Here is a 27,695-nt window from a genome sequence, read left to right on the forward strand (position 1 = left end):
AAGTGTAAATTCAAAGGTTTTGCATTGCCTTAGTAAGTTTGTCATTATCAATATAAACTGAGTGACTTTTTTTTGGAGTGTTAAATTCGGATGGGTTACCATGTGTTAATATATTTCCAAGTTCCTCGTCTTCTGGGCTATCAACATCTTCACGTCCTTGATTTCTTCGTTCTGATCTAATCCAATCTCTGAAACATACTAAAACTTCCAAAGCATTGCTTCCCAATGAGTGACGGGTGTCTCCAAGTTGTTGTATTGCTTGGCTAAATGCACTCTCTGATGCAACAGTTGAAATTGGCACATTCAGCACATCCCGATACATAGCAGAAAGAACAGTAAATTGCTTTCCATTCTCATGCCACCATCCCAACGGTAAAAATTCCTTTGTGCGAGGCTCTTTTTGCTTCTGCAAGTAGAATTGAAGTTCATCAATGTTCCTGCTACTGGTTTGAGTGTTAGAAAATGTAGAAAAAATATTAAAACTATTAAGACCTTCTTCATCATCCATAGTAGCAGAAGTGGTACAGTGCATAGTGGGATTAACATTGCCTACATTAAGAGCAACATCATCAATTACATTTGCATAATAATTATATAATTGTTGTAAATATTCATTTAGCTTGTTCATACAAGTATATAAATCTGGGGTTTCAGTTGGTCCAATCTCCATATAAGTATATAAAGCATTCATTAATTGGTGACAATCAGACATCTTAATAGAAGGATTTAAAACAACACCAATTAAGTAAATCAGAGGAATTGGAAAGAAATATTTTTTGAATTTTGCTTGCATTTTTTTAACAACATCCCTATATTTTTCTTTCTTCTTAAATTCAAAGAGTAGAAAAGAAATTTCAGCTATATGTACTAAAGCCATAGTAACAGTAGGGTAATATGCTCCAGAAAACTCAATATTAGCTGTATAAAATTTATGTAAAAATTTAACATCATTAATGACCTCCCAAGTAGTAGTTGTTACCATACGGTTTGGATCAGTACAATGCGCATTAGCAACTTAAGTTATTGGGAATCTATATTTGTAGCAACATTTTAAAAATATATATGTATAATTCCATCTAGTAACAATTTCGTCTGGCATGAATCTGGGTTTAAGGTTATACTGGATACAATTATTCTTAAATTCCTTTATTCTAGATTGTCTATTATTTCCTTGAATAACACCAACTGCTTTTCTAACATGAGTAATCTCAGTTGAAAATAAATCAATGCCACTTTTAACAATTAAATTATAAACATGACATGCACACCTAACATGAAAAATTTCATCAAGAGGTGGTTGCAAATGCAGTTTTAATATTGAAATTGTGGCATTATTGTTAGAAGCATTATCAAAAGACATACACAATACTTTTTGCTTGAGATTATAAAATTCAACAACTTCACAAATAGTAGTACTTATAAACGCAGCAGTATGACTCTCATATTCATCATATTTAAAAGCGATAATACGTTTTTGCATACAATAATTGTCATCTATCCAATGACATGTAATTGTCAAATAATCATTTCCATTAACAGCATAGCCAATATCAGAAGTTAGAGAGACTCTACAAGGAAGATGGCTACACAAATAACGTATGTATGTTTGATAATATCCATGAAGTCTAAAGATATCAGATCTACAAGTACTTCTAGGGATACCTTTAAATAAAAGATTGTAAATTCTTTGAATATACATAATAAGATATGATGAAGAAGCAAAAGAAAAAGGTGGACAACCCAAAGCAATCATTTTTCTAACTCCTTACGATCCTTCATTTTATCATATTTCAAAAGAACTCCAGTAGTAGAGTTGGAGGGAGTGCATCGAATTCGGCAATAAATTGAGCACTTGATGATTTTGCAACTCCAATGTTACCACGAAGAAACGTCAATTGTTCCAATTTTGAAGTTCAATTGTTCAAACTTCAAATAATAAATTCTACGATAAATTAAGTTCCAAAAAAAAGAAGAGCCAAATAGTTGATTGCATTTTAGGTGAAGATTGAAGAATGAGAGAATATGAGAATTGAGATTGAGAAATGAGAGATGAGTGAAGAAATGAAGAAGACGGGGGGGGGGGGGGGTATTTATAGTTTTTCAAAGAGGTGTTAATTTAAAAAAAAACACCAAAAATAGGCTATTTGTGCAATTCAGCCGTTGGGCAACAACCATAATGGCAAATGGACCGTTGCCAACGGTCAGATGTTAGGCCCACAAGTAAAAAAAATAAAAAAAATTAGTTATCGTTATACTGGTCTGGGCCGTTCTGGTCCGGGCCGATTAACCGGTTGAATAGTAATTTACGTTGACCGAGTTTGACCGGTCCGGTTAACTGGTAGGATTTAAGTAAACAGACCAACCTCTACCCCTTTAACCCAGCCCCACTCGTCCCCCTTGTACCGGTCCAAGCCGGTTTTGATTTTAATCGGTTTGGGTCGGTCTGGGCCGGTCTGGAAACGGGCTGACCCGGCCCGTTAGACACCCATAGAGGAAACCTATCATTACATTGAACGGGTCAATGCCATCGAAAAGGATAAATGGTGGAGTAGTAAAATAGAAAGCATATTGGCCTGGTCTAGATATGAACCTGGCAAAGGTTTGGGGAAGAACCTCCAAGGTCTCACTAAACTGATACGACTGAAAGGTCATGGTACCACCTTTGGGATCGAATATCAGTACACATGGCAAAAATACAATGATTGGTCCTCTCCATGGCGCAGACCGTATTACCCTCTCGAGCAAACAGTGCCACGTTTAGATCAATATTTTCACCAAGCTACGAACCCTTGAAAACGTAGTTTCCTAACGAAGAAGTATTGTTTGTAGGAGAAGACATTACCGAAGCATACGATGGTTGGATGATGTTTTTTGACGGAGCTGTAAATTTCAAAGGAGTGGGCATTGGAGCAGTTTTGGTGTCAGAAACAGGTCAACATTATTCGGTATCTGCTAAACTTAGATTTCCCTGCACCAACAACATGGCGGAGTACAAAGCCTGCGTACTAGGGCTCAACATGGAAATCGACATGAACATTCAGGAGCTGCTGTGGTCGGTGATTCAGATTTGCTTATGCACCATGTACAAGGAGAGTGGGCCACCAAGAATTCCAAGATATTGCCAAATCTGCACCATGTGAAGGAATTGAGAAAGAGGTTCACGAAGATAGAATTCCGACATGTGCCCAGAATTCAGAATGAGTTTGCCGATGCTTTGGCTACCTTGCCATCTATGATACAATATCCAGATAAGAATTATATTGATCCTATTCAGGTGAAGATTCATAATCAGCCGACATATTGTGCTCATGTTGAAGAAGAAACAGATGGAAAGCCTTGGTTCCATGACATCAAGGAGTATTTGTCGAGGGGAGAATATCCGGAGTATGCAAATCACACTCAGAAACGCACACTTTGGAGATTGTCCAATCACGTCTTCTACAGTGAAGGAAATCTATATAGAAGAAATCCCGATTTGGGATTTCTAAGATGTGTCGACCCAAAAGAAGCTTCTAAACTGCTTGACGATGTACATGCTAGAACCTGTGGCCCACACATGAATGTTTTTGTCTTGGCTAAGAAGATACTCAGGGCCGACTATTTTTGGATGACCATAGAGACAAACTGCATCCAGTATGTCCGCAAATGCTTTCAATGCTAGGTGCATGCCGATATGACAAAAGTGTCGCCAAACGAGCTCAATGCAACAAGCTCACCCTGGCCATTCGCCGCCTGGGGAATGGATGTTATTAGTCCGATTGAGCCTACTGCTTCAAATGGGCACAAGTTTATTCTTGTAGCCATTGATTATTTCACAAAATGGGTAGAGGTTGCATCTTATAAAGTTGTAACCAAGAAAGTCGTCGCAGATTTTGTCAAAGATCGTATTGTTTGCCGATTCGGAGTTCCCGAGTCCATTATTACTGATAATGCCACCAATCTCACCGTGATTTGATGAAAGCTATGTGTAAAACTTTTAAAATCCAGCACAAGAATTCCACATCCTACAGACCTTAGATGAACGGAGCCGTAGAAGCCGCCAACAAAAACATCAAGAAGGTACTAAGGAAGATGGTAGAAAACCATCAACAATGGCACGTGAAGCTAACTTTTGCTTTATCGGGTTATCGCACTATAGTTCGCACATCAATCGGGGCAACTCCCTACATGTTGGTTTATGGTACCGAGGCTGTCATTCCAGCCGAGGTAGAGATTCCTTGTTTAAGAATCATACAGGAAACTGAACTCAGTGATGCAAAGTGGATAAGGAGTCACTATGAACAATTGGCCTTTATCGATGGAAAGAGGATGACAGTGTGTCACGGCCAACTTTATCAGAACGGAATGTCCAGAGCTTTCATCAAAAGGGTCAAACCAATGCAAGTTGCACCAGGTCAGTTCGTGCTAAAGAAGATCTTTCCACACCAAGATTAAGCCAAAGGGAAATTCTCTCCCAACTGGCAAGGTCCTTACATGGTTCACAGGGTGTTAATAGGAGGAGCACTCATACTTGCTGAAATGGACGGAGAAATTTGGCCAAAACCAATCAATTCAGACACAATCAATAGATACTATGCTTAGACAATTTACATTTCCTCATCTGATGTAATTGAACTATGCTTGACCTAATTCTCATTTAAGAGGGGATATGTAGGAAGCCTTATGGGTTCAGTCATATCATAATAAAATTTTCATTTACCCCAAGATCAGAAACTGGGGCAGAATTTTGAGGAGGACCCTCAAAATTCCGGAACAAGTCTAGCCAAGCCAACATGTGTCAGACGGTCATAAATCAGTTAAGAAACTAGGGCAGAATTTTGAAAAGGATTCTCAAAATTCCGAAGAAGGTGCAGCAAGGCCTATTATCCGCCAACGGTCAAAAGATCATCTACCAAACTAGGGAAAATTTTTGAGGAGTACCCTCAAAATTCTTACATAAGAAAGCTGCAGTGCCTCTAAAATATGTTACAGTCACTAGTTCATCTAAAAATCGCTTGATATATCAAAACGTTTTTAAAATGACTCTATTTTTATCAATAATTGCATATTTTTGAAAACTCTATTTCCGTGATAGTCAGGTGTTACCCAGGGAAACTCAAAAAGACCTCCAGAACGGAGCAAAGCAAGGCCAACAGACGAAGGCACGAACCAATCTCCCCTTACAAAACTTACAATTTTTCTTTGAATTCAGGAACATCTGACGTAGCGATAGCATCCGCATATATACACGTAACAAATTCGCTATCAATCAAGACATCAGATACCAAATATATCTCCAGCTAAGGCATATAGTACTCTTATTTGCTACTTGCTCTATGCATGAGGCTAATCCTTGCCTCCATATTTTCATGAGGCTAATCCTTGCCTCCGCACCTGCATGAGGCGAATCCTTGCCTCCATATTTGCATGAGGCAAATCCTTGCCTCCATATTTGCATGAGGCTAATCCTTGCCTCCGCACCTGCATGAGGCTAATCCTTGCCTCCATATTTGCATGAGGCTAATCCTTGCCTCCATATCTGCACGGGGCTAATCCTTGCCTCCTTATTTGCATGAGGCTAATCCTTGCCTCCGTACTTGCATGAGGCTAATTCTTGCCTCCTTATTTGCATAAGGCTAATCCCTGCCTCTATACCTGCATGAGGCTAATCCCTGCCTCCATATTTTCATGAGGCTAATCCCTGCCTCCATATCTGCATGAGGCTAATCCTTGCCTCCATATCTTCATGAGGCTAATCCATGCCTCTATATTTGTATGAGGCTAATCCTTGCCTCCATATTTGCATGAGACTAATCCTTGCCTCCCTATTTGCATGAGGCTAATCCCTATCTCCCTATTTGCATGAGGCTAATCCCTGCCTCCATATCTGCATGAGGCTAATCTCTACCTCCCTATTTGAATGAGGCTAATCTTTACCTCCATATTTGCATGAGGCTAATCTCTGTCTCCATACCTGCATGAGGCTACCATTCTCCATATTTACATAAGGCTAATCCTTGCCTCCACATCTACATGAGGCTAATCCTTGCCTCCATATTTGCATGAGGCTAATCCCTGCCTCCATACCTGCATGAGGCTAATCCTCGCCTCCCTATTTGCATGAGGCTAATCCTTGCCTCCCCATCTGCACGGGACTAAGCATTGTCCCTCTTTGCACAAATATTGCTCTATTTTTAGCACTATCTATTTGTTTTTCAATCGAGCTAAGCTCTGCCCTCAATTTCACAAGACTAAGCCTTGTCTTGTTAACATCATATTATTGCATATCATGGGCTGAAATATCACCAATCTATCTAAAGGCGTCATAGTCTAAAGGGCATCACCCTCATAGCCGGAAGACACCATGCCATGGCCCGAGGATCCCTCAAATTTGCATATCATTAATCAAAGGTGTCATGGTTCAGAGGCACCATCTTCATGGCCCGAGAACATCATTTCATGGCTTGCGAATCCCTCACTAAATAATTCATGTCCCAGGACATCATGGTCCGAGGACGTCATCCTTAACCGTCCGAAGGCAACCTTCATTGTCCAAAGGGAATCCGCATCATGTCTAAATTTTCGTGCAGATACATGTCGGCAACATCTTTTCATCTGTAGGTGACCAGCAAGCAACTGGTATCCCAGCAGGAGAAACCTCACTCCAGTTCCTTCAACTATCTCAAGCTTAACCATAACCGTTCTTTCACCTATCCCGAAATCTCGTGTCCATTCTTGTAATGACTTCATTGGTATATTCCGCTGATGAATCCAGAACTATACATGGCCTAATTCCTGTAAGACCAAGGATATGTAGGCAACTCGAAGACCGGAGTCCGGCCTCTATCTTTCAAAACATCCCATCCGGCCAAAATTGGCCATCATTTCTTTACTCGAAAACTCTTTCATCCTTCAGGGTAAAGAGGGCAGCTGTTGATACCCAATTTTTCCTCATATGTTTTAACATATATATATATATATATATATATATACTTTCAAAATAACACATATGCAGTTACAAGCATGCATAAGCTTTTTTTATAATTTTTTTATAATTTTTAAAAGCTCCAAATTGATTTATTTCTTCCATTTTTATATATAAAATTTCCAATAATTATCCTTCAAATTATTTTTGTGGTGTTTATTCATCTAAATTCTTTATTTATGCAACAATATTGTTTCAATATTTTAGTGCATTTTTTAATTGCATTTACATTTTTAGGCTAAATTGCATATCTTTGCAATAATAGCCCTACTAATGCATAATTACATTATTGACGCATAAAAAGGTCTTTTATATTTTTAAAATGTTAAACAACTATTTTAAATCATTTTAGTACATGAAAGTATTTTTTTAGAAATTATTTATTATTTTTATAAATTATATAACTATTAAAAGTGGCTATTTAACATATAGCCTATTTTATTTCAATCTCAGCCCCCAATTTAACCCAATTACCAGCCCAATTTTCAATTAAAACTACCCAGCCCAAACCCTGAAGACCCGATCCGACCCCAATCTCATCTAATCTCGGCCGTTGATCATAGAGATCAATGGCCACCATTAGTCCCTTCCCTTTTTAGTCCCAAACGATCCCCAAACCCTCTCATTCTCACCCATACGCTGCCCAGGAAACCCTCCTCTTCTCTCAAACGCTCTCAAACCTAACCCTAATCAAACCTTGTTAACACTCATCTATGGCTATCTCCGATGATCTCTCACCACCCCAGGCCTCCAATGGTCTCCCTCACGTTAGCCTTGACATCCCCAGGGCCCTCAAGGGACCAGGGCTAGTTGACTTGCATTTATGGTTCCTCCCTCGCCTGTTTCAGGCCATTCCAGTGTGATTCCGAGTAAGATCGTCCTATATTGACTACGATCTATGGTTTTCTGAGCATGTTTCTTCACCTCTATGTTGTTCTCTTCGAAACCCTAATTTCTTTTTCTAAACCTCTTAGATCTGTCCAGATCTAAGATGATTTGGATTTTTTTCATGTGAGTTTTACAATAACCTTAAGATTCTTTACAAGAATCGTATGATTTTCAAGTGATTTTCATTTTTTCCTAAGCTACGGTTTCCGGAATTTATTTTTACAAATATTTTGATGACTTTTTGTGTTTAATCTTCTGCTTCTCATATATTTTGACTGATTTTGTAAGTCTGCTACAACCTTAGCCCGTTTGTACTAAAAGCCCTAATTCTTTTTGATATTCTTCGTCTGGTTTCTGAGTACTAGTATATCGACTGGTTCTTACTTTAGGTTCTTGTGAGTTCTCGTGACTTTCTTGCCACTAATATGCTTCTACTGAATTTCTTAGTTTGACCTTTCACTGATTCTATGGGCTTGTGTTCGTCTTGACTATTCATGTTAAGACCTATAACATTCTCCTTGAATCAGTGTCGTTCTAACTATTTGTTTGTTAAAGTTATGTGGAATCCTGACTATTCATGTTCTACCTTATTTTATATGTTAAACATGGTGACTCTTTCATACCTTTCTCCTTGATTATTCTGAATTCCTTATTTCTTGGTTTGATTTGAACACTTTCCCTTAAACTTTCGATTCTTACCTCTCTACTCGATTTGATTGAATTGCTTGCTTTAATTAATTTTACTTTGCCTTGTTTATATTTTGTTGATTGTTACTGATTTGTTTCCTTAATTAAAACTTCTGTTCATTCCCCCCTAATTACCTACTCTATACTAAACCTTACTTGATTCTTTTCCTTAAATACTTAGCATGCTTTTACCGTTGATTTAAATTGTCCCTTGATTAAGGGAAAGACTTGCTGATTTACATGTGACTTCCCTGATTTGCTACTTAATTGATCTCTTACATTATTTGTTAAACTTTTGATTACTATATAAAACCCCTCTTATTTTATGTTCTGGACAACGAACACTAGTTCATCTACACTATTATACTCTTAAAAGCTCTCTACTCTCTCTTGTTCCTTGCAATTCTTATTCGTCCAACCAGCTGTAAGCCAAGGCTGGCTACTGGCATCATCGCTACTTTGTATTCTGTATACTCTCCTTGACTGGTATGTTCTGATTCAATTCACATTCCAAACTATGTGTTTCCTTTGTTGCTGCAGTTCATCAATTTGTGATTTCCAGTTCTATGTGCTATTCTACTTAATATGTAATCAGCATGCCTAGATTACTGCATCACAAAGTATGTTGAAACTCATAGCTATTATACTGTTTGGCATGCCAATCCTACTTTAAATAATTGGTTCACTAGCATGTCCCAAGCTGCACTGTGTGCTTATGATTTCACCCAACATGACCAAATCCTGCCTATTCTGTATATGATTAGTATTTCTAAAATCTTGAATGTTTCATAAAGTTTTTGTCTAGTGCAATTTGTTTTATTTCACTAATGAGATCCTATTTGTGTCTTAAACCTATGTGTTCTCAACTTAACTTTGCAACTACAATATGTATATTTGATTGCCATCACTAAGGTGCATTCTAGGTGTTCCCCCTACCTCTTTCCCTTGTGTGAGGTATGTTCTGAAACTGTGTGTTCTCTGACTTGCTTTCTGATTGTTGTAAAAATACTCTTCATGTTTTCTTAAACTATTCCTACTCTAACTATGTTCTGATTTTCATAAAATTCTTTCTATTACTAAGACCTTCTTTCTCTGTTTATCAAACTCTTTCAAAGTCATTATGCACTCTCACCTTACTCTTAGAATACTAGGTTCTGCCCATCTGATGTGCGTACTGCCTTGAGATCTCTTTGAACTCTGGCATGTCAGAGCTGGTCTTTTCACACTGCACCTAAATCAGTTATTGTTTAAGAAAAGGTCTAGGTGTGAGCACTGCCCGGGATCCTTGAGGTCCTTAGGGAACTCTGACACACATAGACATGATATTGTCTATGGAACTTTGGCATTTGAGGCTATTGGAGGCTTGGAAGTCGTTTGGGCCTACTGCAGGCTCCCTATAAACTAATTACTGTTCATTTATGTATTTTTATTCATTGGTCTGTAATAATTATTGTAAACAATATTGAGGTGATTAGTGAAAAAAGGGTGGGTAGTCATATATATGTTGGGTAGCTTGGGTAGATACCATGCCTATAGGGTTGTGTTAATTCAAATGTGTTTAAAATGGTTAAAATCAGCCTTATAATTAGATATCATGCCTATAAAGTGTAAAGTAATTGAAATCCATTTTTTGTTACAACATGTATTCACATTCATCTTCTTAGGTATCATGCCTGCAAGTTCAAGAGTCAGCATTAATAACTAGATTCCATGCCTATATGGATTAAAATCAGCTCCAATAGAAATCATGCCTATAGAATTTAAAATTAGTTTAGTTAAACAAATCAGTTTAATTCATGTTTGAATTGGTTTAATTAACTGTCAGTTTCTTTAAATAAGTTTCCAAACACTGCCTTAAATCAATACTTCTAGAAAGCATGCCTACAGGATCTCAAGTTGTCCATTTTAAAACTGTTCACTATTTTACTGCATTCCTAATCAATAGAGATACCATGCTTTAAGGTTGTCACCATTATGCGTTTAGGCAAGTCTCTAGGGCGATTTAAATTCTGCAACTATAAAACTGTGTTTTGGTATTAGAGACTGTGCAGATTTAATAGGTTTAAAATCAGTAGGCAAGCTAATAGGTCTCTGACACTTGGTCCTAATTCACGCTGTATACTTTCTGCTCATCTAGATATCATGTATAAGTTCGATCGGGGCCTACCGTTGTGGACCAAGAGGGGTGCCTAACACCTTTCCCTCAAGATTATTTCGAGCCCTTACTCTAAATCTTTGGTAATGCAAACTAGTCTAAGAGTTAATCACTCTAGGTGCCCTAACGCACCATAATCCGTTAGGTAGCGACTCTCCAAAAACCCAAATTCCCAAAAAGGAAATGAGTTATTACCCCCCATGAATGTCGAAACCCGAACTTCTCTCGCTCCGCGGAGGGAAAAAGGGGTCGCGACATTACCTTGTTCTTATTTTCCAATAGAATATTCAGTTCGTTCGAGGCGACCTAGCTCGAGAGCCAAAGTTATACATTTCCTTCGGTTTGCTTTTATTTCTATTTGCAGACAATTTCAGTATCAATTTACGTATCCTCTTATTTTGTGCCAAGTTATATCATGTTTCTTTAAAATTGTATATAAATTTAATTGTAATCCAATTTTAGGGTAACCAGTTTGGCGCCTACCGTGGGGATAATGATAATAGTGGTTACCTAGTACAAACTTTCGTAACACACACTATTTTATACTTGTTCATTGAAGTATCTTTGATTGTAGGATTAAAAAATGTCAAACTCTCAGTCAGCACCTCAACGCATTGACAATGATCTCGGCCACCATGTCAAAGTGAGAACATTGCATCAGGAAACGTTTTACCCCCTGCTAGCCTCGATGAAATTCCGGCTGTACATCCAATCGATGTCAGTTCACATATAGCCATCAATGAAAATTTAGCTGTCGATCTTGAAAGCAGTGTCCGCGGGGATGCCTCATCAGCTACTTAGAGCACATGTGGTGGTGAAGATGGAGGGATCAGCCTACGGGAGATCTTCGAAGTGTTGCAGGCTCAACAGGTGGCAATAGCCCAGCTACAAAGTCAGAACCACACACCGAGCAGGGTAGAACCAGGGCCATCCCAGGAAATCATACACAAGATCGAATAGACTTCGAAGAGGTCGAACGATAAGGAATCAAAGACCAACTCTACTATTATAAAGATGCTCGAAAAATTGACAAAGCGAATCGAGATAGGGGAAAAGAAGATCGAGGAAAATGACAAGAAGGTGGAAACCTATAATTCCAGGGTCGACCAGATCCCGGGGGAACCACCAATATTGAAAGGACTAGATTCCAAAAAGTTTGTATAAAAACCTTTCCCCCCGAGTGTAGCTCCGAAGCCAATCCCGAAGAAGTTCCATATGCCCGATATTCCTAAATATAATAGGACGACTGATCCAAACAAACACGTCACCTCCTACACATGTGATATCAAAGTAAATGACTTCGAAGATGATGAGATTGAGTCCGCCTTGCTGAAGAAATTCGGGGAGGCTCTATCGAAGGGTGCTATGACATGGTATCATAATTTACCGCCTAATTCTATTGACTCGTTTGCTATGATTGCAGATTCTTTCGTAAAGGCACACGTCGAGGACATTAAGGTCGCAACAAGGAAGTCAGACCTTTTCAAGGTAAGGCATATGGACAACGAGATGCTCATAGAATTCGATCTCGATTCCAAATGGAACAAATGGATTTGCCACCAGTCACCGACGACTGGGTTGTTCAAGCTTTCACTCAAAGTCTCAAAGTTCGAAGTTTAGTGGCTTCACAACAGTTGAAGCAGAATTTGATCGAATACCCAGCTGTCACTTGGGCCGATGTGCACAATCGATACCAGTCAAAGATCTGGGTCGATGATGATCAATTAGGGGTCCTTCTGGGTCCATTTATCTTATTAGGCCTGTAGATAAAATCAAGAGGGATATTGATTGAGAACTGAGGTCGAATAGAGATCGATATCAACCGTATAATGAAGACCGTAGAGGGAGCGGATATGGGCAAAATTCTATGCGAAATGAGAGGAGAAATGATCGAGGTCAAAGTTCACGAGGAAATATGAGTAAAAACGGCCTCAATAGATCTATCGGTCCCAAAGAAGCACCATGATTGTCGGAGTACAACTTTAATGTGGATGCAACTATCATCGTATCAGCCATTGGACGCATCAACGATACCAAGTGGCCTCGACCTTTGCAAACTGATCCAGCACAAAGGGAGCCCAACCAAATATGCAAATATCATGGCACATATGCCACAGGACGGAGGATTGTCGGCAACTGAGGGAGGAAGTAGACTGTTTGTTCAACGACGATCATCTTCAAGAATTTCTGAGTGACCGAGCTAAGAACCACTTCAGAAATAGGGATCCCAACAAACAAAATAGACAAGACGAACCCTAGCACGTCATCCATATGATCATCGGAGGGGTCGATATTCCCCAAGGTATGATGATGAAACACACCAAGGTGTCAATCATAAGAGAAAAACGAACTCGGGATTACTTATTAGAAGGGACTCTATATTTCAACGACAAAGACGTGGAAAGAATCATGCAACCTCATAATGACGCACTGGTAAGCTCTGTACTTATGAATAAAACTAGAGTTAAACGTGTGCTAATTGATCCAGGTAGCTCGGCCAATATCGTACAATTGAGGGTCGTAGAATAACTCGGCCTATAAGACCAGATTGTACTATCAGCTCGAGTACAGAATGGGTTCAACATGGCTTGCGAAACTACTAAGGGAGAAATAACATTGCCGGTAAAAATTATCGGTACCATCCAAGAACCAAGTTCTATGTAATCGAGGGGGACATGCGATACAATGCCCTGTACGGGAAACCATGGATCCATAACATGAGGGCTATACCTTCCCTCCACCAGGTATTAAAATTTTCAACACCGGAGGGGATAAAGACGGTTTACGGGGAACAACCCGCTATGAAGGAAATGTTTGCAGTCGATGAAGTAATTCCGATATCAACACTCTCATCGATGAAAGACTCTGGTTCGAAAGCGAAACAGGGAGCCAAATAGCAATTATCAGTGCCAGCTTTGACCCCAATCAGACGAGTAAGAGGTTGATGAATACGATGACTTCGGGGTCCCCCGATCTTTTATCGCCCCTGATGATTTTGATGCTACCAAGTCAACGGTCGAAGAACTGGAGTAGGTCATGTTGATCGAACATCTGCCCGATCGGAAGGTGTACCTAGGCACGGGATTAACTCCCGAGCTCAGGGAAAAACTTATTCAATTTCTTATAGCTAACATGGATTATTTTTCTTGGTCCCATCTCGATATGACAGGGATCCTAAAAGACCCCGTAAAATTTAACTTAAAAATCCGGAATTTATGGTGCAAAGTTAGATTTATGTGTTGTAATAGTAGAAATTTCGCGGTTTGGACTTTTTGGATTGAAGTGTGCATTAAAAAGTTAACAGAAAATATTTTGCAGAAAATGCATTTCTACGGCCCACTATGCGGCCGCAGAACCACTCTGCGGACCGCATAATGGTCGCAGAGTGAGGCAGCCTTTTGACCAAATTTGAGGTCAGTTTTGCGGCCAATTATGTGGCCGTATAGATATTTTGTGGATCACACTTTGGTCGCACAATCGTTCTTGATCTTTTGCGAGAGGAGGTTTTGCGGCGCATTATGCGACCACAGAATAGGTATGCGAACCGCATAATGGCCACAGACCGAGGCAAAAAATTTGGGGTTTCTGAGGGCCACTTTTGCGAACCGCATAACCATTATGCGATCGCATAACCTGTTCCAGAGCTTCATTTTGGGTTTTTAAAACCCGACCCCATTCCGTTAAAACACACATTAGGCCATTTTGACCACCTGTTCCTAGAGAGAGAAAATGGTCTTCATCAGTTGTTCTTCAATTCTTGCTTAACCACCTTGAAGATTAACAAGAGAGGCACCTAGGTCTCCTTCCCAAGAGGTAAGCTTTTCTCACCCAAGCTCTTAATTCCAAATCGTAACTATAATAGGCCATTTGTAAGGAAATTCATGGGGATGAGAGTGATTATCTTGCATGCATATATAATGCAAGAGTGTAGAAGGATTGTGAGTTAAAAATGTTAAAGAATGGGGTGTGGGATGATAGAATCTTTCACAAAAAGGTCTTAAAAATATAATGCACACCTAGTGCTTGATAATGTGCTCAAATAAGCTAGAATCTTGATCATCATTCTAATTTTTGGTTCAACTTATAATGTTCATAAACTAGATTGAAGTTACTAAGAGTTCCAGAATTATTGTAAGACTTTAAGAAAAGCTCAATTGAGGTATGTATGGCTAAAACCCCTTCTTCTTAGAAATTGAACCCCCATGGTGTCCAAGAAATTGGTGTAAGTTCCAAAATTGATCGATGTAGTGATTGCTATTTCAAATGTACTTGTGATGCAAGAATATATATATGCAATATGTATCTCAATGCTCTCATTATGCTATCTTGTCAATTGAGAATGTGTTACGGATATGGAATATGTTCTAAAATGCCTAGACTTCAAGCCGAGTTTGAATAAAGATTGTTATGCCGAAGTATGTGAAATCCTCTATATGCCTATGACTTATAATTACTCTTGTGTGTACCTATTATCTTGAATTGACAGGCTTGATGTTGAAAGTGCTAATAATGTGAAATGTGGGGAAAAGAATTTGGATTATGAAATGCAGCCAAGTGCCAAGTATGATGTAATAATTGTGGCCTCAAGTGCTGATGAATTGGTATACGTGAATAAATTTGAAATGAGATGATTGATGAAAAACGATAATATCTTGGGTGAGACGACCTAGCCGATCGGGCTGTGATCGGACGCCATGCCGCACACATGGTGGTACTGTACTGGTTATTAAAACTGGAACTTGAGAATGAAATTGTAATTATGGTAAATGTCTCAAATGAGACGACATAGCCGATCGGGTCGTGATCGGACTCCGCGTAAGAAAGCGGTGATATTATGGATGATGGTGTAATAGTTTTAAAATGTCCCAGCCTAAAGCTATGGAAATTACTTGAAAGCTATGTGATCCTTAATTTGATGTTGTGGTGTTGTTTAAGGTTTTTGTTGATCTCTATAATTACTTCATTCTTGTATTATTGTTCTTTCTAATGAGATGATGTTTAGTTACACATACTAGTACCATTCAATGATACTAATGTCCCTTTTGCTAGGGGCGCTGCGTCTTAAATGGATGCAGGTGGTTCCATAGCAGGCAGCGTTGACCAGCGTTAGCAGTAGATCATCCCCTTTCCAGCAGCCTTGGTGAGCCCTATTTCATTTCGGGGTTATGCATCCCTTGTTCACGTTTTCTCATGTTTTGAGGTATTGTTGGGGCCTTGTTTCCGGTGTTGTCATAACTCTCTTTTGTATCATTAGAGGCTCCGAAGATATTATGTGGATTGTACGTGGGTATTGGAAAGGTCAACAAATTATATTGTGTTTTGGACTCTTGTTCCACTAAATCATAAGGTGTATGTATTTTGGAAACTTAACAGTGATGTAACTAATGAAATGGCTTAGTAATGTGCATATATATGATCTCCTATTGTCTAATTAATGAAAGCATGTCTTCTCTTGATCGTAAGTGAGTTGGGTAAAAAGTGTTTAACAGGGTTGCTTGGCCAGGTTCACTCGGTTGAGCGTCGGTCACGCCTCCTGAGGTTGGGGCGTGACAGATCCCACCAGAGATCACTACTCAAAAACTAAGCTTGGACCCGAAGTTCCGCCCGGTGAAACAAAAAAGGAGACCCCAGCCTGAGATCAAATATGCCTTCATCAAGGACGAGGTAACTAAGCTCCTTAAAATAGGTCAATACGGGAGGTCAAATACCCGGAATGGTTAGCAAACATAGTCATGGTTCCTAAGAAAGGGAACAAACTAAGAATGCGTGTGGATTATAAAGACCTAAATAAAGCATGCCCTAAAGATTCTTTCCCTCTACCTAACATCGATCGCATGATCGACGCCATGGCTGGCCACGAGACTCTATGTTTTCTCGATGCCTATTTCAGGCACAACTGTCACACCTCCTTTTAACCACCCGAGAGGGTATATAAGGGAGTTTTCCCAATTAAAGTGACATTTTATTTAAATTTTTTAGAGTCGCCACTTGAAGTAGTTTATTTGGTGTTCCAAGTCACCGGTTTATTTTAAAATCCCAAATCGAGGAAATTTCGACTTTATTTTAAAAGTGTGCGAACCAGAAATTCTAGATAAAGAATTCTGTTAACCCGGGAGAAGGTGTTAGGCATTCCCGGGTTCCGTAGTTCGAACACGGTCGCTTATTATCTGATTAATTATAAGTTTAAACCTATTGTGCATTTTTAACTTTATAACCATTTTTTTTTTATTTATGGAGTTATTTCTTGAACAAGTTACGATTGTTGTACACTTGTCGTTTTGGAACACACCGCAAACCACGCTACATGAAATAGACCCGCGATTCACGACATGTTTGTTTTATTATTATTCAAAGTTGTTATGATCGGGTCACATGAAATGTACACCTGAATTGGGGATTATGTACCATGACTACGCCACGGAAACCGTACTCATAGTCACGATAGTTGATTAAGCGCCGACAAGTTGCCTACCCACGTATGGTCGGCCTAAGCATATTCCTATAGGCTTAAATCTTCATTTTTGTTTTAGCATCCCTATCACTATGGCCCTTCATCGAACAAATCAGATTAACACCCATATAACATGCAAGGCGTATGAAGAGATAAGGCACATCAGAATTAAAAAGATAAATTAATACATAAAGAGAGCTCCTTTAAAGTCTAATTAGAAGTAACTTCCCAAATCCCAATAACTAAACAACATCAAAATATTCTACTCCCAGTCAAAAGAAAACTAACACATTACTTAGTGATATTGATGATCTCAAACAAAAATATATTTTAACGAAAGAGCAGACAAATCTATACTTTTTCTCTTATTCTTTTATGTAAAAATGTGAAACGTAACCTATAAGGGAAATTGATAATTCATAATGTAAAGTTCAATGAATTCTATTTATAAAAAAACAATTGCAGCAAGATTAAATAAATGAACAAAGAAAACGCTAACCAACACTTTATGATAGCAATAGAGAAAGAGAGGACCTTAAATAATCTTTCAATTGGCGAAAATTTTCAGCAAATTACAGCGGACAGAATAGCGCAGCTACGATCAAAATCCGAAACGACAATCGAACTCGAACGAAATCACGGACCACACCTCGAATGGACTTCGAATGGAAACCTTGGGAATATGTCGATCGAGCTTAAAAAGAAGCAAACTGGGAGCAATAGGAAAGAATCATCTGTTTCGTGCCCTCTGTATATTTTTCTGATTTGTAGAGCTATGGGGAAATAACGTGGATATATGAAACTTCAAGAAAACAAGAAGGGTTTGAGTTGAATACAGAGAAAAGGAGAATAACTAATGCAAAAGTAAAGAAAACTTATAGCCGTATATCTCATTCTCTTCGTGTATATATTTGTTTTGATGTCTTTCACTCCCAATTGTTTGCTTTCGTTTTTTTTTGTTTTTGTCTAATTTGGTTCTGGACTCCTATCTTATGTCCGTTCCTCCTATGTGTATTAGAGCGGCGGAACTGAGAAGGAATGGGGGAACGGCGGCGGGTATGGAATGGCTGAAAATGGGGTGGTGGGGGCTGGAAATGGTTAGTGAAGGTGTTTTGTGGTGATTGTCTAGGTCCAGGTCTTGAAAACTTAGAGTAAAGTTTCTATAATTGGGTATTTTATATGGAGGTGAGAAAGGATGATGGTCATTGGATTAGAAGAAAATAGATGACTATGATTAAATTTTGCACTTAAGTGGGATAATGGGTTGGGAAGAATGGGCTAAGGATAATTGGGTTGGACCATGTCTTTTGGGTGTGAACTTAGGCTAAAAAGACTAAATAATACAATGTATCTATAAAAATGTAAAAATCACTCTAAATTAAAATAAACTAATATAAAACTAAATACTACGAGTGAAACTAATTTTTTTTTTTTTGTATTTTCAAATGTTATAATACTATAAATATAAATATACTAATTGACTTTAACTTAAAGATGAAAAATATTTTTTTTTGTAATTTTTTTATTTTTTGTGATAAAAATAAAGTAAAAGAATCAATACTATTTAGAATAGCGATACTAAACCTAAATTAAATATTTACGGTGAAATGTGTAAAATCTCGGGGAGGGTCAAATATTACATGTCTACAGCTGCCTCTTTGACTGGAAACACGAAAAGTTTTCAGAAAAAGAACAACGAGACAGGTTTTTTGACCCGACCCTTATTTAGAGAGACCAAAAACTAAGAGAAAGGAGAATGTGACCGAGCCCTGGTATCTGAGCTGCCTACATATCTTTGGCTATAAAGGAATCAAGCCACGTGTAGTTCACACGTGAATGAAGTGATGGAGTGTACCGAGGTGGAGAGCCGAGTGAGGTTCCGTTTCGTCGAGGTTCTGGTCCGTGGTCCTGTTATAACATCAAAAATCAAAATTAAAAAGACTAACAAAGCCTATCAGTTATGAATTACAAGATTCCTATCTATGAGTCTTCTGAAGCTTGATCTTGAGTCTTGGTTGGTTCTTCATGCGGACTCTGATCTGAATCTTGATGCTTGTTAGCTGCAGGTGCTGGTTCTTTCCTTTTTCGCTTCTTCGGATCTAGACTGGGCATGCAGGGCTTGTGACTTCAATCACGTCTTGAGCATTCCACAGCTTTTCTCTGCTTCTGCACTTCAAGTTCACTTCTTTTTCTTTTTTTCTTCTTTTTTCTTTTATTTTGGATTAAGACTCCTTCTTTTGGTCGTCTCGAATCCTGTGACTCGAGGTAAAACCTGCTCAAACACCAAAACAAACAAACAAACGAAATTTTTCTGCCCCAGTTTTTACTAGAAAAATTTCGTGAGTTATTGTAACAAAATTCTAAACTACTTCTTTATTGAAAGCAATAAAAGTCAGGATTGTGTATCCTAGGGAAAAAAAGATTAGGGAGTGGAGACCCTATATCTAAAATGAAATCAAATGGGGATTAGAGGCCCTAAGTTGGAAAGTTTACGAGGTTATGCTGGCATCAGCTAGGGAGTGAGGCCCTATGTTGGAAAAAATTACCAGGTTATGCTAGCATTAGATAGGGTGTGGGACCCTATGTTGAAAAAGTGAGACTACTTAATTGTGTACCTATGCTAAAATGAACCAAAAAAGATTTTTTTTGTTTTTTTAGAAAAATCATCATTTTTTTTCTTTTGAGAAAATTATTTTTTTAAACAAATTACCCCAACGCTTTTTGTTTCAAAGACATGAACAAATGATTTTTTTTAATCGAGACATCCTCTTTTCTTTTCTTTTTTAATTTTCTAGGAGAAAATTTCATCAGACTAAGACATCTATCCTAGGAGAAAGTTCATCAGGCTAGGTCTTTTTTTTTTGGTATCTTAGGAGAAAGATTCGTCAGACTAAGATTTCTATCCTAGGAGAAAGTTCATCAGACTAGGTCTTCTGTTTTAGGAGAAAGATTCATCGGACTAAGATTTCGATCCTAGGATAAAATTCATCAGACTAGACCCTTTTTGTTATCTTAGGAGAAAGATTCATCGGACTACGATTTCTATCCTAGGAGAAAGTTCATCAGACTAGGTCTTCTATCTTAGGAGAAAGATTCGTCAGACTAAGATTTTGATCCTAGGAGAAAATTCATCAGACTAGGATTTCTATCTTAGGAGAAAGATTCATCAGACTAAGATTTCGATTGGGAGGAAAATCCATCAGATTAGGGCTTTTTACCCTAGGAGGAAAAATGTGAGTGCAATGGCAATATTTTATGCACATTAGCAAGACAAATAAAGGTAAAGAGTTGAGAACCTTCCCTTTGTCGACTCTTCTCTTCTTTTATTTTTCTTTCTTTTCTTCTCTTTTTTTTTGTATTTTTTCTTTATTTTTCTCTCCCTTTTTTTGAACTACTTTCTTTGCACTGCTTTGTTCCTGTTTCAAACAAAGAAAACTTTGTTAGTTTTAAAAGGTGATGATCGGTTTGTGGCCTTGACGTCTTTGGAAGTTTGGCTTTGTGTCCATTCTCTTTTAGAAGACCGACTAAATTGGTAGTTGATTGCACTGTTGGGAGACTCTGTTATTGCTTTCAAGGGACCTTTACTTCTTGTATCAATCCTGATTGTTTTGCTTCCAATGCCATTGGTGTTTTATGGCTCAATTAGCCTTATCCCGACCGGAGATCTTTGCTCAGGTGACCATTTCTGATATCTTCAATGACTTCCTGCTTTTGAACAATTTGTCTGTCAGAGAGAACCACAAGTTATCTTTGCTTGCGCCAAGTAGGCTAACAAGAGTCTTTTGGGGGGAAGCCTTTACATGCCTTTGCATAAATCCTCAAGTCATGTTGACAGTAACAACTGAGTGTGATGGCCAAATTTACTTTATACAACTGAAAAGTTGGTAGTAAATTTTGAAATCTTTTCTTGCTTATTTTGACAAGGGCTGACTCAGAGTGAAGGACACAATAATGCAAGAAACAAGTATTAACAAGAAATGCCCCTGTCGGAAGGACAGAAGAAAGAGTTTTTTTTTCAATAACTAGCCTTAATGATCGTGACATGCATTTTGGACTCAACGGCCTAATCTATCAAACAGATCTAATCTTTCCTTTTACCATTCCTATGACCTTGAAGTCAGGCTTGTTCGTGCCAATCCTTTGCATCAGCTGCACGATCACTTTCGACTAGTGGTGCCCTAAGGAATTTTCACCAACGAGTCTCTCTCATTTATTTATCTCTACTTACCGTCGTCTTACAGTGCCCGTGGGGGTTTTCACTAGTAAGACTCTCTCATTTTTTTTTTTTGCTTTCTTGTGCGAGCATCTTGACAGTATTCTATGTCGGGTGACAACCGTTGCTCGTTGCATGCTTCTCATGGCATTCTTGAAGGCATATTGGGAGGTCTTTATTTGAAAGGATTTTGGATAGGGTTGGAAAGAAAGGACGTCACGAAGGCTCAAAATAGACTCAAAATAAAGGGGGTTGTAGACTTACAACTCTTGAAATCGACTCTTTCAAAAGTGAAATAAAATCTTTGCCCCAGTTTCAGCAATTGGGATTTTTGGAATTTTTTTTTGAATTCTTATTTGGTTGGACCGAACCGTGAGACTGCTTACGTATCCTTTTTTTAAAGGAATCAGGTCGAACGTAGTTCAAACATCCGACCTAACTTTTTTTTTCATCTTTCTTTCTGTATCTCTTTCTTTTTTTTCCCCTTTTTTTGTTTTCAAAACAAGTTGCCCCAGCTTCTATTTTCTGGGGGCATGGACATTTGCCAGTTCTTTTCTTCTTCATTTTTTTTAATTGAACTTTCTAAGAATTGCCCCAGTTTGTAGTCTTGGGAAATGGACTCTTTTTTTTTCTTTTTTTTTTATTATATTTTTTCTTTTTTTGACTCTTGACTCTAATCTTGATTCCAAAAGAGGGTAGTCAAAGAAAATAACACAGGCTCAAAAGGGGTGGCGAAGGATATAAAGTATTTGGATAGAAGAAAAAGGGCCTCCCAGCCCCGAGAATGCCAAACATATTATCTTTTCGCAATCACGGCATTGATGAACATGTTTATCTTCTTGGTGTGTCGTGGTCAAAAGACACTTTCCATCCATTATTGTCAAACTTTCGACCAAGCTTCAATTGATTCAATATCCTCAAACCCGATCTTCACAATGATTTAAAGGTGAATCCTTAACCTCCACGGGTATGCCTATTCTAGTTCCACTTAAATTTTACTCGGGCTTAATTCCAAGGTATTTCAACTCTTTTTCATCCTCAAAAGTGTCTTGTTCTTAATTATCCAATTCAAGACTAAATCAGTTTTCTAAGATCTGGCCAAAAATTCCGCATGCATGTCATGCCATTAGAACTAGCAAGAAAAGAGCTAAGCATGAGATGACACAAAAGGACAAACTGTATTTCATTGAATAAACAACAAGACACACAACCTAAAATCTGAGTTATAACCCTAAAACAAACTGGCTAATGAAAATAGCAACTAAACAGAGAGACAATACTTACACAAACAGAATAGAGGGATAGAAGGGTTTGACTCAATAAAACAAATAAAATGTGGATCACAACCCTGAAATAACCCAGATAATAGAAAATACATCAAAACAAGCTACCAAGATCCCTTCCTAGTGAGGAGAGAATGACTTTTCAATTGCTAAGCTTGACATTTAGCCACAAATTTGCTCATCAGAATCACCATGGCCTTCTCCAATTTCAGTCGGCAAGTTTCCGAGAAGATTCTCATACTCCATGTCGCAAGGCATCAACCCCACAAAGTGTGCATCATCATGTGCAGGTAAAGGATTCTGCATGATATTCTGGGTGTCACTATCTTGGATCACAATCAGGTTTTCCTGGATCCTCTTTTCTATTTCTCTTTGCAAATCCCGTCAGCTTTCAACATTGTGCCCCTGGGCATTGGAATGGTATTCACACATTTTAGAAGGGTCAAAGCTTCTCGCACGTGGGTCCACATAATTTGGAAGAAAATGTGCAATCATGTCATAATGCTTTAATTTCTCAAATAAGCTTGCATAGGACTCTCCTATTGATGTAAAATTATCTTTTAACCTTTGTTCCCTTCTATACCCCTGGCTTGGATGTGGGTTATAGGGAACTTAAAATTTTGTGGAGGATGATGGAGATTTTGCAGTGCTCGCGCTCGCCTTCTGGGTGTTTTGGTGGTTGGACAACATACTGAGGTGGAACAATAGAGTATTGTGTGTTCTGAGGTGGATAGTAGTGCTCAGGGAGTCATGGAAAACCTGATGAGGCTGCTCATGCCTTCGAGATGTTCTCCAGGGACCTCTTCTCGACCCTGATATCATCATGGTTTCTTCATCCTTCTCATTCGTGTCACTAAAATTGTTAGATTCAATTTGGACAGCCTGAGTTACGGCTTTGAGGACTTCTTGACTTATAATTTTGCCTGTCTTAAGACCATTCTCTACCATTTCTCCCATTTTGATTGCTTCCGAGAAGGATTTCCCAACTATGGATATCATGCTTTGAAAGTAATCTGGCTCTTGCGCATGAAGGAAGACATTGATTAACTCGTGGTTATCCATGGGTGGCTTAACTCTAGCCGCTTGCTCTCTCCTTTTAATGGCAAATTCCCTGAAACTTTCAGTTGTTTTCTTCTTCAGGTTTGAAAGGGAATTGTGGTCTGGGGCGATGTCGATGTTGTATTGGAACTGTTTGACAAAGGCCTGTGCCATGTCATCCCAGACATACCAGCGAGATGCGTCTTGATCCATAAACCACTCGGAGGTTACACCCGTAAGGCTTTCCCCAAAATAAGCTATTAGCAATTCTTCATTTCTTCCAGCACCTCTTAGTTGATTGCAATACCTTTTCAGGTGGGCTTTGGGGTCTCCATGTCCATCATACTTTTCAAATTTGGGAGTTTTGAATCCAGGCGGCAAGTGGACATCGGGGAACATACATAGATCCTTGAAGGCAATACTCTTCTGACCTGCCAACCCTTGCATGTTATTCAATCGTTGTTCTAAGCTTTTCACTCTTTGGGTCATTTCTTCTTGTGCCATCTTTCGGGCAGGCTTCTCAATGTTTGCAGGAAGATCAAATAGGTACAAGTGGTACTCAGGAGAGTGGGATTGTTCTTGCTGGGTAGCAAATTGTGACTCATGACAATGCTGTCCTTGGCCATTGGCCCATCCTTGACACATTTTGGTCATTTGCTGTTTCAATATTCTATTTTCCTCAACCACAATAGACTCTTGTTGAACCCTCTGACCCTGAGTCTCTTGATCACTTGTAACAACTTCGATGTTAGTTGTCATTTTTTCCTTTAGATTTTGTGTTGCTAGCTTACCACAAACCGACCACCTCAAACTTTCTTCACAATTCAAAATAAAAGACACATTAGAATGGACTCGGTCGGTCCTTATTATTATCATTATTTATTTTTTTTTTCATTTTTCAAAATCATTTGATCGAATCTGATGTGGGTTGCCTACGTATCATGTGAGAACATGCATCAGATCTTGCGTAGTTCGGGAAGATTATGAATAAAGGAAATAAACTAAATCTTTTTTTTTTTGGATTTTGAAATTTTGTTTCCTTTTCTATTTCCAGAAGAAAGAATTATAAAGAAAAAAAATTGGATTTCGATTTTTGTTTTGAAACATTTTTGGATTTCAATTTTTTTTTGTTTTTTTTTTGGGAATTCCGAAAGAAAAACTTCTAAAGAAGAAAAGAAATATTTTTTGATTTCTGGACTTTTATTTTGAATTTATGGAAGAAATAATTCTAAAGAAAAAATAAATATTTTTGAATCTTGAATTTTCTTTTTAATTTTTGTAAGAAGAATGAAAATATTTTTTGATTTTGAGAAGAAATTAAAAGAAAATATTTTTGAATTTTCTTTAAAATTGGGGTCTAAAAGAAAGACTTTCTAAATATTGAAGTAAAGGAAAATATTTTTGAAAATTATGGTCTAATGGAAAAACTTTCTAAAGAGGAAGTAAGGAAAAATATTTTTGGATTTTTTGAAAATTGTGGGCCGGAACCGATGAGGTTTGCCTACGTATCTCACATCCGGTGAGAATTAGACCCGTGTAGTTTGCCAGTTTTGACGGAACAGGAAAATATGACTTATTTTGAAATGACTTTTCCTTTGTTTTTAAAAGAAATTTCAGCAAAGTTTCAGGATATTTCAAATACCTATCTCTCATTCTCTTTTCTTTTCTTTTTTTAATCTTTTTTTCTTTTCATTTTCTTTCCATATTCTAGAAGCCAGTCAACATGCAAGCCGAAACATATAGATACGCAAGTGGCACGTAAGATGCATCAAGAAGGTCTTTTAATTTGGGTACACCTATCCTAGACGGACCCAACCCCTGTATTGAGTACCCAAAGTCAAATGCACGTGATGCAAACAAACGTTCCTACTAGGAATCCGGCATGAGGCTATGTTATTCTAGGTTTAGAGCCTGGTTATATTGTTCTAGACCTGGCTTACTCGAGCGGACAACTCGAGCCGGGTGGGGGGGGGGGCAGGTACCGGGAATACAGAAGCTTCACCAGCTTTGCAACTTGTCCGAACCTCGTTCTAAAATTAGGATATGAATCTAACAGAAAAGAAGCCATGCGGAAGCTCCCTAGAAGATTTAGAAGACTCAGAGAGAAAAGGGTATAGTAGCAGTTTATATACAATTCACTCAATATCAAAGCGGTAAAACGCGACACTTAGCACATTAGGCTCAAACACGTAAAATCAGATAATAAATAAAAGCCAAGTATAACAGTTATTCTAAGTTCAAATTCTTGAACCCTGAACCAGAGATTCTGGGTTCTTATCCCCAGCGGAGTCGCCAAAGCTGTCACACCTTCTTTTTACCACCCGAAAGGGTATATAAGGGAGTTTTTCCAATTAAAGTGACATTATTCGAAATGATATTATTTTATTTAAATTTTTCAGAGTCGCCACTTGGAATAGTTTATTTGGTGTTCCAAGTTACCGGTTTATTTTAAAATCCCATATCGAGGAAATTTTGACTTTATTTTAAAATTCTGCGAACCAGAAATTCTAGATAAGGAATTCTGTTAACCCGGGAGAAGGTGTTAGGCATTCCCGGGTTCCGTGGTTTGAGCACGGTCGCTTAAACTATTAAAATTGGCCTATTATCTAATTAATTACAAGTTTAAACCTATTGTGCATTTTTAACTTTATAACCACTTTTACTTATTTATGGAGTTATTTCTTGAACAAGTTACGATTGTCGTACACTTGTCGTTTTGGAACACACCGCAAACCACGTTACATGAAATACACCCGCGATTCGCGACATGTTTGTTTTATTATTATTCAAAGTTGCTATGATCGGGTCACATGAAATGCACACCCGAATTGAGAATTATGTACCATGACTATGCCACAGGAACCGTACCCATAGTCACGATAATTGATTAAGCGCCGACAAATTTGCCTACCCACATATAGTCGGCCTAAGCATATTCCTAGAGGCTTAAATCTTCATTTTTGTTTTAACATCTCTATCACTATGGCCCTTCATCGAACAAATCAGATTAACACCCATATAACATGCAAGGCGTATGAGGAGATAAGGCACAACAGAATTAAAAAGATAAATTTAAACATAAAGAGAGCTCTTTTAAAGTCTAATTAGAAGTAACTTCCCAAATCCCAATAACTAGACTACATCAAAATATTCTACTCCCAGTCAAAAGAAAACTAACACATTACTTAGTGATATTGATGATCTCAAACAAAAATATATTTTAACGAAAGAGCAAAAAAATCTGTACTTTTTCTCTTATTCTTTTATGTAAAAATGTGAAACGTAACCTATAAGGGAAATTGATAATTCATAATGTAAAGTTCAATGAATTCTATTTATAAAAAAAAAAAAACAATTGCAGCAAGATTAAATAAATGAACAAAGAAAACGCAAATCAACACTTTATGATAGCAGTAGAGAAAGAGAGGACCTTAAATAATCTTTCAATTGGCGAAAATTTTCAGCAAATTACAGCGGACAGAATAGCTCGGCTACGATCAAAATCCGAAACAACGATCGAACTCGAACGGAATCACAGACCACACCTCGAATGGACTTCGAACGGAAACCTTGGGAATATGCCGATCGAGCTTAAAGAGAAGCGAACTAGGAGTAATAGGAAAGAATCATCTGTTTCGTGCCCTCTGTGTATTTTTCTGATTTGTAGAGCTATGGGGAAATAACGTGGATATATGAAACTTCAAGAAAACAAGAAGGGTTTGAGTTGAATACAGAGAAAAGGAGGATAACTAATGCAAAAGTAAAGAAAACTTATAGTCGTATCTCTCATTCTCTTCGTGTATATATTTGTTTTGACGTCTTTCACTGCCAATTGTTTGCTTTCATTTTTTTTTTTTGTTTTCATCTAATTCGGTTCTGGACTCCTATCTTATGTCCGTTCCTCCTATTTGTATTAGAGCGGCGAAATTGAGAAGGAATGGGGGAACGACGGTGGGTATGGAATGGCTGAAAATGGGGTAGTGGGGGCTGGAAATGGTTAGTGAAGGTGTAGTGTG

General features: G+C 38.1%; 1 long non-coding RNA gene across 1 annotated transcript; it reads right to left on the reverse strand.

Moving 5' to 3' along the window:
• LOC142166329 (uncharacterized) lies at window positions 1-27,695 on the reverse strand. The gene is made up of 4 exons (XR_012696664.1): window positions 27,110-27,695; window positions 17,680-20,850; window positions 493-549; window positions 1-406 (listed from the first exon to the last, which is right to left on the reverse strand). It is a non-coding gene; the product is annotated as an uncharacterized LOC142166329 (long non-coding RNA).

This window comes from Nicotiana tabacum, chromosome 11 (genome assembly GCF_000715075.1).
Source record: "Nicotiana tabacum cultivar K326 chromosome 11, ASM71507v2, whole genome shotgun sequence".
Classification (NCBI taxonomy): Eukaryota; Viridiplantae; Streptophyta; class Magnoliopsida; order Solanales; family Solanaceae; genus Nicotiana; species Nicotiana tabacum.